General features: G+C 42.3%; 1 pseudogene; it reads right to left on the bottom strand.

Moving 5' to 3' along the window:
• Nucleotides 1-13,425, bottom strand: part of LOC134626804 (transmembrane protease serine 9-like) — a 90,680-nt pseudogene that overhangs the window by 53,884 nt on the left and 23,371 nt on the right.

Here is a 13,425-nt window from a genome sequence, read left to right as displayed (position 1 = left end):
CCATTTATTAAAATGTCTACCACACAAAGAAGCCAACTCACACCCACTTACCAGATCCAACTGTCCTACCTCAGGAACAAATTAAGGATGGTTAACAGGTAACAGGTCTAGTTATATTTCTAGTAGTATAACTAGTATAAGGAAGAGTGCATCTGGCAAATACGTTGAACAGGAAATCTGATAACCTCAGAAAAGGAAGTAAAAATCAAAACACCAGATATTGCCACAAGTGCCCAACGCCACATAGCCTACAGCTACACACACACACACACACACACACACACACACACACACAATTGCTTTGCCAAAACTCCAGCAGCAAACAACCCAAACTTGGATTAAAGTAAGAGTATCAGCCAAACTAGCAAATCTCCAGGTTGGCCAAAACATTTAACATGCCAACAAAGAGGGAACCAAGCTACAACAAAGCTCACTCCAATTCAAATCACAGTTCATGTCTTCTGCCAGACCAGTTAAATACTTCACAACACTATCCAAGTTCAACTATTCAATTCTGTAAATATTTACCAGTTATACCTTGCCACATATTTACACCACATCCAAATTCAAAACTTAATTTCAGTCAGCTCAAAATAAACTGCCACATAATATCTTTAATTATGCACGTCTGCAAACATTGAGGGTTCTGACTGTAGATTATAGATTACGTATGTGCAGGTCTGCGTATATTTTATATGTATTGTTGCTGCTGCTGGTCTTTTGTTGTGCAATGCTTCCAAACAAAAGTCAGCTATGGAAATAAATTAATCTGCATGAATACTTTTTAGTGCTTCTTAATCAGGCACTTATTACATGCACACTATCATGGTCTTAATATGTACATATGTGTTAGTCTGTGATTTGTATTGGAACGAAACAAAAATTAATCAATCAATCGCCTTTGTGAGAAGTCCAGCCATGTGTTCAATGAGGCCACAAACCTACAAGAGAAACACAATGGTGACGTACCAGCCCTAGCTATTCAGTACAGATTAATCTCAACCCAGTCTAAAGACAGATACTTCCCACCAGCACCAAAAAGCAACCAATAAGTAGTAACTTTCTGTAAACCAGGGAAATCCTCAGACAAGAAAAATATGGTTGGTCTCCTCCTCTATCAACCATTTAAGCCTACTACAGGGGATTCATGGCTCAGAGACTCATGTTCATATATTCACCCAAAAGAACAAGACAAACCCTAAATTCAAGGGTTTGACAGGCAAGCAAAATACTGTTGCTGCTATCGTCCAAATCAACCAGAGAATAAGTAAATTAATGTTATTAATCCAAAATAATGCTATCCTGTGTGGAACTCCCCAAGACATTGGTCACAATGCTAAAAACCATAACTACTTTAGGCTCTGCCCAAAAAGCAGATCAGCTCAGCTAAGGAGTTAGCGAACCACACGCTTGTTATGTTAGCCGTCAACCCTGACTCAGCTTTAATCCTGCCAGTGGATAAAGATCCCGGATGAGACCCCATTTATCGCTGGCTAAACTGGCTAAATGTAGGTCACAAGAAGGGAGTCCACACAAGAAGTTTAATTAGATTCTAAATAAGTTATTGAACATAACCTAACCAAGAATCAAACATAACCAATAGGCTAATGAAAGGTGGAGTGGAAGACAGAGGTGGTGTCCAAATTCATTGGCTGCATCCTCCTGAGCCCGCATTTGTAGGTTGATCACAGTGACCCGACGAAAGCTGTCCAAATTCTTAGACGACCATACCATATTTCAGAATTCATAGCGCGGCCCAGCCAATTCCAGTTTCCAACAATGGCGGCCGCTACTAAGTTTTAATATTACTCTTATTACTCTTTCTGGGTCACAAAATAAACTTTTAACATATTTTCAGGTGAGAATGTAGCTGTGTAAACTTCAAATATCTGCTCAGTTTATCAAGACATCACATATTTGCAAAAGTGCTCCGACGTTTTCGGAGACGTCTGTTACCCACCAGCTCGATAGCTGACCGGGAACTCGAGGGTCACTAGAGCCGGGGCGATAACAGTGAACTCCCGGCACATCATTTCAAATCCCCCGCGGTCTTTCGCTACTCAGGTTAAACGTGATATATAATTCACTTAGATAACTTAAAAATGTTATTGTTCGGCTTTTTTCAGTGTTTTATTTGTTCGTGAGTAAATCGGTTCGGCTGAGATTAAAGTTATAGTTTTCACACATCTGAATAAACGTCAAACAGACAACTGATTAAACAGAAGTGTGAGATGGTCGAGAATTTATGCCAGTGTCCTGTTATATTTTAGATAGCAAGGAGCAGATGGCCGAGTTTATTAAACTCCACCGAGACAGCGGTGACGCAAAACTGAAGGCTAAACCGTCCAATTTCACAGCAGCTGACTTCTGGCCTACCCGACCTTCGGAGGACCCGGTCCACGTAGACCGCAAAGGCCGGGTCCTCAGCAGGATGCAGCTTATGAATTTGGACACCCCTAGAGAGACTGATCACTTAATCTGGGCCATTTTTCACAGCCCAGAGGACACAGGTGAGCTGCATTAGCTGACAATCTTCCCATGTCGGTCGATCAAATACAGCAGGCCATGGCTCTCTTGAGCTGAAGGGACATAACCAGGGGTGCACATAAGTGGTCCGCAGGTGCACATTCGCTGTCAAAATAAAAGAAGATAAGAATTTGCGCACATATAAAAGGCACTGTTTTTGTCCACTAGAGTGGGATTTTCACGGCATATTCTGCACCACATCTCTGTGCGTTCATCATTTGTTTGAAGCCAGCTCACCTCCTGCAACCACTTTTTCCAGGAATACGCGCTTCTTTTGCGGTTCGGACTCCATCTGACATTTCTTTGGAGGTGGAGGAACACCAAAGTAACTGCTTAAAGGAGCTTCTTCGACATCTTTAAGAGTTCTAAAGAAATGTCTGTCCTCCTCCAGAAAATCTTATGTACGCAAATGCGCGTTGCAACTTCTTATCTGGTGCGTGTCTTTTATTTTGACAGCGAATGCGCACCTGCGGACCACTTATGTGCACCCCTGGACATAACACTAACAAACAAACAAAAACTAAATCTCACACAAGATAAGAAAAGTGTTTCTCGGGGCAGAATAACGTGACAGAAATCAAAACATGAAGGACTGCAACAACACTGTTGAGAGAGAGAACAAAATGCAGACAATGTGCGTTTTAATCACACAATTCATATTATCACTATGCTATTAGCCATTTACTGTCAGACAGTGGACATCATCATCACTATTCCAACAATCCTCTCCACACAGACAAGCATAAACACACTCGACTATCAATAAATCGAATTTAACACACATTTGTAATGACGCTAGTTCATTTTACAATAGTGTTCATTCGCTTGGTCAGCAGGTGGCGGTATCCTCGTACACTGGGGAGTAAACTGCCATTAAACGCAACAGAAGAAGAAGAATACATCTGCACATGCGCAGTACAGATTGGGTAGACCCGATTTGTACGGTCCGACTTTGCACATGCGCAGTAAGGATCGGGGAGTCCTGATCCGTAACTATCTTTTTATTTTTCGTTTTTGTCTACATTGTACTGAAATGCTTCATTATTGCAAACATTTTAAGTGGATAATTTTGCCAAAAAATACGGCAGACGGCGGAGAGGCCGAAGAGTAAACTTTCAAAGTAAGTACTGAATATTGTGTCACTTATTTATGTGCAAATGTTTAATAATGAAGAATATTAAAACATTACTGTTGGCCACATGTCGGCAAAGTTATGTGACATTAGTGATGTTTGTACTAACTTGGTTTTAAAGCCTTCACTTTAAAATATACGCCGTTCAGTAGTTGACCTTAATCTCACAGAGAATGTGATGATTTTATGGATAATTAAAGTCAGTCATATATCCACAAACACAACAAGCTGAAAGTCAGTGATGCAGCTCGGTTTGCAGTCCTGAATATCACGGCACAAGCAGGATTCACTGCACTGTTAATGTTAGCTATGTTATATTGCTGCCTCTGTTCGGTGGTGTCGAGCCAAACGGACTTTAACGTGTGTTTGAACGAGCTGACGGTTCACTCGTTAAGCTGAAAGAAAGATGCTTTAATCACAGGAGTCACACATGTGTCCACTGGACCATCTGGGAACTCTTCTTGTTTAGCACTCGTAATAACACAAACACTAAATCCTCCTTCTCTTGTGCTGTTTTGTAGCAGTGGATACACCTGAGACTGTCACCTGTCTGTCTGTCCTGCACTCTCTCTCTGTTTCTTTCTCTCTGATTGTGGAATAAAAGTATGAACACGTATTTATAAGTTACACTTGTGTTTGAATCCTGCAGCTTATCACACATTTGATTTCCATGTGTGACAACTGCAAGTGTCCAGAGTGAGGGACCCACTGCTGCACATCATCTGTGAGCAGGGCTCTAGAGTGCGACCAATTTGGTCGCAAATGCGACCAAATTTTTCAGTGGTGCGACTAAAAAAAATATTTGCGACCAAATATTTTTGGGTAACAAAAAAAAAAAAAAGAAAAATCTCTGCAACTCTCCGTGTGGTCAACAACAGACACACATTATGCCCTATCGTGGACTAAACCAATCAGAGATGGTCAGGAGCGGGACCTCTCTGATTGGCCGTGGTCCAGTTGGAAGTGCAGGTGGAAGAGAGAGGTGAGTAGTTTGAATAAGGCGATATCAATTCATTAACGGATTCCACACAAAGACGTAAACACAGCGCGGACCCGACGCATCAGAATCAGCTTTGTCTTTCTCGGCTTTCTCACCCGACGGCCCGTAGACGGACACGCTGTCGGAGCTCACCGAGCCCACCGTCCGCGCTGTGTTTCCGTCTTTTTTGCGCTGATTCTGAGCTGCAGGTTTTGTCTCTCCAACCAAAATTCGCCGAGCCAGCAGCAAAAGAAGCAGCAAACTACGCTTCACATTTGATCAATGTCGTCATGAATTCCCTCTGACTTTTGCTGTTTTGCTTCCACCACGATAAAAATCACACTTCATGCACAGCTCTCTCCCTCTCGCTGTACTTCAAGAACAGTTTCCCGTCTCAAATCTCTGTTTTCTGCATTATCCATTCGCTTATTACCCACCAGTCTACCGTTGTTTACAGCGCTGTCGGCCGCTGTCTTTTTCTTTTTTTCACTTAAATGACCTCGGACAAGAAAGCCTAGTTTCTGCTGTTCAATACTGAAGAAATGTAAACTTCTTAAAATTATGCAGAATTGCAGAATATTTTTAAGGTCATCTGCTATAAAAAGCCAGGCCAGGAAAATCTCCTTCATGTTTTTCTGTGTTTTATTCTCAGTTACTTTGACACAAAGGCATCTGCTGTGATGTTCACAATTCTGATGAAGTCTCACATGTATCAGTGCTGATAAATGATCAGAATTATAATATTTCTGACTGTCTGAGGCTAAATTGAATCGAATCAGGTCTTTGAGAACCGGAATCGAATGGATTATAGAAATCAGTGATGATACCCAGCTCTAGTGAGCAGCCTAGGCCTGACAGAAGTGGATGTAGGTGTGGGTAATAAGAAAAGATGAAAAAAACTATTGATAACTTTTTTTGTTAAGTTAAGGCCTGATCCGTCTGAAATTCATAGCCAGCTCTGACACAAAGCCATCAATCTTTGAACGCTGAAAAAGCAGCAGTGTATCCAGGAAACACATTATATGCTGCAATAAATGCACTGCCCAAGTGTCCCCTCTCCCCACTGCCTTTCAGCAGCATGCAGCAGCAAACAGGTCGTCAGAGGAGCCAAGATGATGATTAAGTTTAACATTTTCTACAATATTGACAAAGCACTTTAAGCACAAGTTTGTTAGTTAATAATTTAGAAATGAATATTGTCTGTATGGACTTCCCCCCAAAGAAAGTGCACATGTAAAACTGCGGTGTTAACCGAAGCGGTTGAAAAATTTGAGTGCGCCTAACTTTTGTGCCGGTACGCCTAAATTTTTAAAGTTAGGCGCACCGGTGCGCCCATGTCAAAAAGTTAGTCTAGAGCCCTGTCTGTGAGGCTTTGCACCCCTGATGATCCACCAGGATCAACAGGTAGAAAAGTTTAAAATAGGTAGAAAAGTTTAAAAGAACTAATTGTCTGTCCTGAATCAGTCTTATTAGGTAATGTTAAAATAATTTTATCATTCCAGTGTTTTCAGTGTGGGAGAAAGTACTCAGGGCCTTCAAGTTACACACTATGAAAGGCAGCAACAAGTTTAATATTCACAAACCTAAAGTATGTATCAGCAGCAGAATGGAGCTAAAAATAAATGTTTGTTTCACTTCTATGAAGCTTTGAGTATTTTGGATTAGTAGTACTGCTGTGTTTGTTGCATCATATTGCTGTAATTGTTTATATGCTTTATATATTCTGAGCTAAGTTGATCTATAGTGTTACATCATATTCTATAAGGATGTTATGTGTTTGTGTACTTTCTGCCCAGTTTGACCCATTTAGCAGAAGTCAGCCTGTTTAAGGCTCTGATATCTATTCTGTATGACTTAAAGCAGTTATGACATGGTCTGATTTTCTCACCCAATAAAGGAATATTTAATATATCAATCTACTCTTCATTCTATCAGCAACAGTTATCACAGCTCGTACATTTGCTTTTTACACATATATGTAAGCATTGAGCCAAATGTAATAATGCCAACATATCAAAAGAACAATATTTGTCTCTTATATATAATACATCTATATATACACTGTCAAAGGTACTTGTCTTTGAGTGAAGATTTAAGGTGATAGGAAATATAAATAAATGCAACTTGAATCTTTACTGAAGCTCAGTATTTGACAGAGTTCAGGCTCACTGCTGTAATATATCATAATAATCTTACATATAATATTGGCCATATTATATTAACATTACCACAGTGTGATGACTTTAGTCTCATGAACAACATTGGCTAATTGTTATTTACTAGCTAATCTAAAAATAACTGTTCAGTACAGAAATGAAGCCCAACAATCATGTTTTACAGTCCCGTGGTCTCAGCCTCAGATACTCAACTAATCAAAGTGATGTCACAAAACACGAATGAACAACAAAACATTTTTTTTTCCTTCATTTCTGTCAAACAGAGCTGTATGAAACGTTTCTCGCGGTTAGTATCATGGTTGCTAGGCAACCTGAGCAGCGCGACGATGGCTAGACCGTCCCATTTCACAAGCCTCTCACTTCCGCACTTCTCGTACTTCCTAGTACGCGCCGTACGTAGTACGCAAATTGCGCGTGTGCGGTCGCTGGATTGGGACACAGCCTGAGTCAGCTCTACTGTGGCTTGCTTTCCTCAGCTGTCTTCCCTCGCCTCAATTAGCTCCTGTGCAGTATTTAACTATGGCGTTATTTTTGTGCCACTAATCTGAGCGCACGTAAAAAAAAATTGAGCGCATGTAAACAAAATTGCAGGTGCAAGTTTTGCATTTTGAGGAGAAATTTATTTTGAGCAAAGAAAAGCTAAATTTGAGTGAACAGAATTCATTGCTGCGTGCAAAAAATGTATTTCAGTGTTTGCTATTATTGCTCAGTTTTTGCATTTGCGCTTGCTCGCAATGTGTTGCTTGCACTCTCAACATGTCTGCTCGTGCGCGTTCAACTCTCTGTACACCATTATATTTGTGCCACAAAACCAACCAATCACAGACTCGGACGCAAAAAAATCTGATTAGCTGTTTTGGTGTCCAATCAGCTCGAAATAACAAAATGCAATATCCCAGAATACATTCTGCCTACCGCCGAGCGAGCCAACGTCCCCCGTGAGGTGAGGAGGAAGAGATGCAGCACTCGGACTGAGATCGGGCCAAGAGAGATTTCTCGTGCTGGTAACTTTTCTAAGTATTTAAGTAATGGTTTCCAGTGAGTAAAAAATCTATCTGATGACCTTCTGATGGAGAATTTTATCTTCTCCAGTTTTAAGAGTCCTAAGATATCCTGTAGCCCAGGGGTGCCCAATCCCAGTCCTCGAGAGCTACCGTCCTGCAGCTTTTAGATGGATCCTTGTTCCGACACACCTGAATCAAATGAATGGCTTGTTATCAGGCATTTGCCAAACTTGATGACATGCTGAAGAGGCAATCAAACCATTTGATTCAGCTGTGTTGGAGTAGGGATGCATCTAAAAGCTGCAGGACAGTAGCTCTCGAGGACTGGGATTGGGCACCCCTGCTGTAGCCAGACTTTAATTAATGGTGGCTGAGATGATTTCCACAACAACAATATTCTTTTTCTAGCGATGAGAGAAGCAAAGGCAGTAAGGTTATTTTGAACAGCTGTAGTATGAAGGTTATTTGGTGGTTTGCCAAATATAGCGATATGTGGAGTCGGAGTCAATTTTATACTCAATATATCCGAAATTATTTTGAAGAATTGATGCCAAAATTCAGACAACCTAGGGCACGCCCAGAACATATGAGTAAGATTGCAAGGTATCTGTGAGCATCTGTTACATTTATCATCAAATTTATCTGGGTATAATTTTGACAGTAATCTGTGGAAAACTTTAAATTGTATTAATGAAAGTCTGGCACAACTACAAGACGAATTAATGGCCCTTATCGCTCCCTCCCAGAACAACTCAGAAAAACTGTTATGGAGTTCTGACTCCCATTTCATCTTGGTCCTGTATAAAAGAGATTCACTAGGTGGAGAAGCTAGTTTATAAAGGTAAGAAATATGACCCTTTACCAAGGTTTTGGCTCTGAGAACCAAATCTATTCCACTGGAAGTTGGGATTTGTGGGAATAAAGTTGAAAGTTGCGAAACTTTGCAAAGTTTCGCAACTGGAAGTACCGAAAATAATTGGATTCATTGAAATTAAAGCAAGTAACTAGTTCGTTAAAACTTACAAAAACCTCATTAACGTATAGATCACCTAGAGTACCAAGTCCTTTATGTTCTAAAACAGAGAATCTTAAGTCCGTCTTTGCTGGAACAAATAAGTGATTGTTGCAGATCGGGGTTGCAAGAGGGAGGGTGAGCCAACCAAAGTGGCGTCTTATTTGTGACCAAATTTTTAATGTTTCAGTGACAACTGGGTTGGAAGACCGGCTTAATAGGGATGATTGTGAGGTATCACATGCTAAAGCACGTAATGACGAGGAACAGGAGGCCACTTCACTCTGGCACCAATTAGTATAGGGAGACGTACGCCACAATAATATACATATTAGATGCCCAGTAATACCCAATTAAATTAGGCAGTCCTAATCCTCCAGCTGATCTATCCCTATAAAGAAGCGAGCGACTAGCCCTTGGACGTTTACCGGCCCAAATAAATGATGAAATAGCGTCATCTGTAGTTCTGAAAAATGATTTAGGCAGATAAATAGGCAAACTTTGAAATACATATAGATATCTAGGTAATACATTCATTTTAATAATTTGAATCCTACCAGCTAAAGACAGCGGTAGGTAGTTCCATCTTTGAAGATCAGACTTAACTTTCATTGTAAGTAAAGTAATATTCTGTTCCCGCATTAATCTCAGAGATCGTGAAATTGCAATTCTGAGATATTTAAACCCCGAATTAGCCATTTTAAAGGGTATAGTTGATGTAGGGATGTCTGCAGCCATTTGATTAACTGGAAAGTATTCACTTTTGGAGATGTTAAGCTTATATCCCGATAAATATCCGAAAGTATTCAATACTGATAAAATGTGTGGGATATTTAGTAGAGGATCATTCACATAAAGAAGCAAATCATCTGCATAGAGCAACACCTGATGTTTTATACCCCATCTATCAATCCCTCCTAATCCTTTCACCATTTTTAAAGCTACTGAGAGTGGTTCAATCACTAATGCAAATAATAACGGGGAGAGTGGGCACCCCTGTCTTGTCCCCCGAAAAAGTGGAAATGGAGTGGACGATTGATTATTTGTACAGACAGAGGTGCAAGGAGAGGAGTAGAGTAATTTGACCCATGAAACAAAATTATTGTTAAAACCAAATTGTCTTAAAGAAAAGAAAAGATAGACCCACTCCACTCTATCGAAGGCTTTCTCGGCGTCAAGAGATATTATGGCTTCTGGAACGTTAGAGGATGATGGAGAAAGAATGACACCAAGAAGTCTTCTTATGTTAGAGTATGAAGGTCTTCCTTTTATAAATCCCGTCTGGTCCTTTGAGATAATTAAGGGCATAATCAATTCTAATCGCCGGGCTAGGATTTTTGCAAGAATTTTAACGTCAAGGGAGCGCTTTTAAAGACCTTCTATGACTCTGTGGTGGCATCCGTCATTTTTTACAGTGTGGTATGTTGGAGCAGCAGTTTATCGGCAGCTGAGAGGAAGAGTTTGGATAAACTCATCAGGAAGGCCAGCTCTGTTCTGGTGCGCACCCTGGACCCAGTGCAGGTGGTGGGAGACAGAAGGACTCTGGCCAAAATAACATCTCTGATGGACAGTCTCCCACCCCATGCATGTAAATGTTGCTGAACTGCAGAGCTCCTTCAGTGACAGACTGCTGCATCCTCGATGCATGAAGGAGCGTTTCTGCAGGTCCTTCCTCCCTGCAGCTGTCAGACTGTACAATCAGAACAGTCTGACATTCTATTCTATTCTATTCTATTCAATTCTATTATAACAGAGTTCTGGCTAATTGGGGCTGGCTCAGACCTGGCTTATCGAAGAACAAGAAGCGGCTACAGTTGTTCAAAATCCCACAAGGCTGGCTGACATGATAGATGATGGCAGGGCTGTGAATACTCGGGCCGTGTTTATTGAACACAATATGGATAAGATCTTGGAGAAGAACAACAGGAATTGAGAGACCTGGTGACCTGGTGACTGTAAAATTGGAAGCAGTTTGTTCGCACTAACCAAAACAACTACCATCTCCATCTCCTCGTCTTTCCTCATGTTGTGCATTTTCCATTGTTTCGGTTCGGGTCGCTGCTCGTGTGGTCGACTGGCCAGTGCTACCTGGCCTGACCTGTCTCCCCAATGTGACGTTTGTGTATTGTATGTACAGTCGGCAAGGTATCTGTCTTAATTGCCCCTTGGGGATAAATAAAGTCTCTCTGACTCTGACATCTTCTCCTCAAAACATGATAGAGACAGAACAGACCAGCCACCAATGAGTGTGTTAGTTCTTCTGTCAGATCCACCCTTTTCTCTTTATGTCTGAACTCAAAACTCTTAAAAACTCAAAAATTGCTCAGTTTGACACAACATAAAGAGAATTTACTAATCAGTGGGAAACACACTGACTAACTAACCCATTGAACTGAATTATCATCTGTGCAAACTTCAACTTCAGCTCCAACTCACCTTGAGAAATAGTTGGCGTTGCTCAGCACTGAGTCCAAGGCCACCAGAGTCCCACCGCACACGTGACTTCCATTCTTCTGTAAGCTCGCCATCCACGGCCACGAGCCGGCTGTCACATCTGAGGTTCCTCCCAGAATGCCAGAATTTCTTGGAGCTTGTCCACAGACCACCGCTGAGGAGAAAAACCAGAGGCAGTCACAAAGAAGCATTAAAAACTTGGACCACACAAACCCATCAGTTCAAGTTCAGGTAGTGAAGAGCTCAGAAAGTGTCAGAAAGCAGCAGCTGTGTTATCTAAAAGTTTAAAGTGAACAAAGTGTTGAGATGATGGAAACTCACGTTGGGGAGTAGTTGGAGGCAATGTGGTTGTAGGTGTGGTGGTTGTAGGGGTAGGGGTGGTGGTTGTAGGTGTGGTGGCTTTTGCATAGGAGGTGGTTGTAGTGGTGGAAGTTGTAGTGGTTGTAGGAGTAGTGGTGGTGGTTGTAGTGGTGGTGGTGGTGGTAGTAGTGGTGGTGGTGGTTGGCACTGGTGGCAGTCCTGTGCAGGTAACACTGAGGTCACTGTTGGTCCCAGTGGACGTGAACGTCATGAAGCCCGGCTGGTTGGAGGAGATCAGGCTGTTGATCCAGGTCTGGTACTGGGATACTCTGGTGTAGACTCCTGGAAAATTAGGCAAGGCGCAACCTTTCCCAAAACTGACGATTCCCACCTGAATCCAGCGACCGCTCTGCTTGCTCACCATTGGACCTCCTGAATCCCCCTTTGAGAGCAGAAACATTTACTGTTAGCTGAGGAGAAGAAACTGTAGAAGGTGAAAATGTGCCAAACACAGGTAACAACAATCACCTGACAGGAGTCCTTTCCTCCTGCACTTAACCCGGCACAGATCATGTTGTCAGTGATTGTTCCCACTCCATAGTTACAGTTACACTGCCTGTTTCCCACAACAGGAACCTCCACCTCCATCAGGTTTTGTGGAGAAGGAAGCGACACTGAAGAGGTAAAAAAAATGTATCAGTTTGCAATAAATGACATGTGACTGATTAAATGCATCATCAAACAAAAGGGCGGCTCCACCAAACTTAAAAACAAAGTGCAGTCATGTGTGCAAACAAACGTGTTTGTCTGCTGGGGTTAAAGCTCTCTGCAGAACACAGTCACATGACTTTGATGTCACTCTGTCATCTTGTCCTGTTTTATGTTATTTGAGTATTTTAGATGAAGCACAACAGCTGCTGTTTTTAAACGTGATACAGAAATAAACTTGACACACAGACAGTAGATGGTCGTCAACATGTAGTAGCTGTCTAATACCACCTGGGGGCACTGTCAGATACACAGAAACTATACTTTCTTTTAACCAAGGATCTTTTTGACCTGACATCATCATGCAGACTCAGCATGCTTGCTGCAGGTCCAGCACTTCCAGACTGTTTAATTCACATAATCATTCTTTCTTGTTTTGAACTCTGCACAGATTTAACCTCATGGAAACATTTAATTGCTCTAAATATTTGTGAGACACCAAACTTGTTTCCTGCATTGTTTTCCTCCATCCATCCATCTTCTTCCCCTTATCCGGGGCCGGGTCGCGGGGGCAGCAGCCTAAGCAGAGAAGCCCAGACCTCCTTCTCCCCAGCCACCTCCTCCAGCGAATCCGGGGGAACACCAAGGCGTTCCCAGGCCAGCGGAGAGATATAATCTCTCCAGCGTGTCCTGGGTCTGCCCCGGGGTCTCCTCCCGGTGGGACATGCCCGGAACACCTCACCCAGGAGGCGCCCAGGAGGCATCCTTGTCAGATGCCCGAACCACCTCAGCTGGCTCCTTTCGATGTGGAGGAGCATCGACTCTACTCTGAGCCCTTCCCGGATGGCTGAACTTCTCACCCTATCTCTAAGGGAGAGGCCAGCCACCCTTCAGAGTAAGCTTATTTCCGCCGCTTGTATCGGCAATCTTGTTCTTTCGGTCACTACCCACAGCTCGTGGCCATAGGTGAGGGTAGGGAAGTAGATCGACCGGTAAATTGAGAGCTTCGCTTTTACACTCAGGTCTCTCTTCACCACAACAGACCAGTATAGCGTCCGCATCACTGCAGTCGCTGCACCAATCTGTCTGTCAATCTCCGGCTCCCTTCTCTCATCAGTTGTGAACAAGACCCC

This window comes from Pelmatolapia mariae, linkage group LG4 (assembly GCF_036321145.2).
Source record: "Pelmatolapia mariae isolate MD_Pm_ZW linkage group LG4, Pm_UMD_F_2, whole genome shotgun sequence".
Taxonomy (NCBI): domain Eukaryota; kingdom Metazoa; phylum Chordata; class Actinopteri; order Cichliformes; family Cichlidae; genus Pelmatolapia; species Pelmatolapia mariae.
This window is presented reverse-complemented; position numbering and strand designations above follow the sequence as displayed.